The sequence below is a fragment of the Neomonachus schauinslandi genome, chromosome 6, assembly GCF_002201575.2.
Source record: "Neomonachus schauinslandi chromosome 6, ASM220157v2, whole genome shotgun sequence".
NCBI lineage: Eukaryota > Metazoa > Chordata > Mammalia > Carnivora > Phocidae > Neomonachus > Neomonachus schauinslandi.
The window spans coordinates 17019630-17022367 of NC_058408.1; the positions used below are offsets into that span (position 1 = coordinate 17019630).

Below are 2738 nucleotides of genomic sequence, written 5' to 3' on the forward strand. Positions count from 1 at the left end.
TGAGCACTGTGAATTGTGCAAGACTGTTGAATCACAGACCTGTACCCCTGAAACAAATAATGCATTATATGTAAATTTTTAAAAAACTTAATTAAAAATAAATAAATAAATATCCCCTCAAAAAAAAAAAAGAAAAGAAAGAAAACCCTATAATATCTAAGATGAAAAATACAAGAAAGATAACAATTAATTGTAGTATGTAAACTTTACTTGAATTCTTGTCAGGAGAAAGATGACTTTAGGTGACTGGTGAAATTTTATTGTGGACTGGATACTAGATAATTTCATCAAGCTATTGTTAATTGTTTTTCAAAATGATAATTAATTTATGTAGAAAATAAACCTTATCTTTAGGAGATACATAATAAAGCCTAAAAAAATACTATATGAGAGTAACAATGGATTATACATTATAGGAGAAAAATAATTTTAAAACATAGAAATAGAAACTAAAATGCAACTAGGAAGATAAATACATACATACATACATACACACATACATACATACAGCATCAGTGAGTCGAGTCACAACTTGAAGCACTCACATATGGGTTAAATTGGAGTTCCTTTAGGAGAAGAAAGAAATGGGGTTAAAGAAGATATTTGAATAAATATGGCTGAAAAATTTATAAATTGGATGAAAATAAGAAACTTACAAATAAGCTAAAAACAAAAAAGGAATAGGAAACATAAAGAAAAGTACATCAAGTCACCGTGTTATCAAATAGCTTAAATCCAATGGCACAGATAAACTCTTAAAAGGAGTCACACACACACACACACACACTTAAACACAGGCACACCATCCTCTATTGGTGCAGGGAGCCTGTCTTGATGCATGCAGCACCCCTTACGGACTCCTGGGCAGCTCTGAGTGTTGCAGTCATGCAGGTCAGACCTGTGTAGCGGAGTGCCCCCACCATCGCCAGGAGCCACCATGCCCAGACTGCACAGGTGGGAAGCATCTTCAGAGGAGGATCCTACCCCTTCCAAACCGGTGGTGGGGATTATTTACCCTTCTCCGAAGGTCAGGAACATCATGGATAGCACTGACAAATTAGTGACCAGAATCAAACCTAAATTTGAAGCTAGGATATAACAGAATGAGATCAACTCTCAGTTCAACTTCCTGAACCCCAGAGACCCTTACCATGCCTACCATTGTCACTAGGTCAGTGAATTCAAGGAAGGGAAGGTTCAGAGCCTACAGCCACCATCCCCAAGGTCATACAGCAGCAGCAGCAAGCTACCCAATAGGAGCTGCAGAATGCCTAAGCCTAGGTGACCCAGGAGACCAGCATGCCCAAAGAGCCCCCTCCCGAGTTTGGTGAAGTCAAACCACAGCATGCCCCTCATTCTCATATCAGCTTCCATCTCAGCCTTTGACCTGGATGTGATGAAGCTGATGGCTCAGCCTGTGGCCAGGAATGGGCACTGGTTTCTGACACAGCTGATCTTTCTAGAAAGAGAAGCACAGCTACCAGTTTGACTTCCTCCACTTGCAGCCCAACTTTTCAACTCCTTCACCAAGCTGGTGGAACATTATACCAAGATCTTGATTCTCCTCAAGGCTTGTTTACAAAGCTCAAAAAAAAAAAAAAAAAAAAGTTTTGGGCCAGGTTTGTTCCCAAGTGGAGTGGGCCAAAAGAAGAAAAGAAAGAAGGAAGAGGAGGAGGAGAAGGAGCAGGTGTCCATTTGCAGATCATCAGATCAATCAGCCTGATTTTGTGGTAGTAGAAATAATAGACTTGAACTTTTCTCCCTCCACCACACTGGAGGAGTTGGGGGCCCAAATCCTCATTCAGGAGCACTAGAAGAAGATTGGGAAGAGGGAGGAGGTCAAGATGAAAGTCAGTTTGATGAGGAAGTTGAGAAACGGTACAAGGTACAAGGCCAGGTAGCCTCCATCCCAGCTAGATCAGGACCCCCCAGTGCAAGACATAGATGAAGGTTCAAATGATGAAGAAGGGCAAAAAGTACCAACCCCCAGAGACGCCCATGCTTCCACCTCTGCCCTTGACTCCAGGCCAATTCACTGCACAGAGGGACTGACCCAAAGACTTTTAAGCCCTGCTCCAGATGAATATCTTGTGTTCCCTACCTTGGGAGAAAAGATTCTGACCAAAAAATACAGGAACACATGGGCATCGATGGCTCAAAGGACAGCAGCATGGGATCCAAGTATACACACATTATATACAGAGTTACAAAGATAAGTCAAGAAAAATCTCCTTATTCTCATTGAAACTTCCCACTGAAAACAGTGTAAGTTAAGAGACAGAGGAGAAACATCTTAAAGTACTGAAAGGAAAAAAAATAAATAATCTGCTGACTTAAGAGATCTATCTCCTGTAAAAGTATCTTTCTTTTTTTTTTTTTTTAAAGATTTTATTTATTTATTTGAGAGAGAGAGAATGAGAGAGAGCAAGCACATGAGAGGGGGGAGGGTCAGAGGGAGAAGCAGACTCCCCGCTGAGCAGGGAGCCCGATGCGGGACTCGATCCCGGGACTCCAGGATCATGACCTGAGCCGAAGGCAGTCGCTTAACCAACTGAGCCACCCAGGCGCCCCAAAAGTATCTTTCAAAATGAAGGAAAAATAAGGACTTTTTTTGTCAGATATAAAAAGTTGAGAGAAATAATAACTAACTGACCTGTACCAGAAAAATTTTAACTGAAAATTCACCCTTAAGCAGAAGGAAAATCATACAAACAAGAATGAAAACCACTGAAAAGAGT

General features: G+C 40.8%; 1 pseudogene; it reads left to right on the forward strand.

Annotated features, from left to right (window-relative positions):
• Positions 1-937: 937 nt before the first annotated feature.
• LOC110588155 lies at positions 938-2216 on the forward strand (annotated as a pseudogene).
• Positions 2217-2738: the final 522 nt, after the last annotated feature.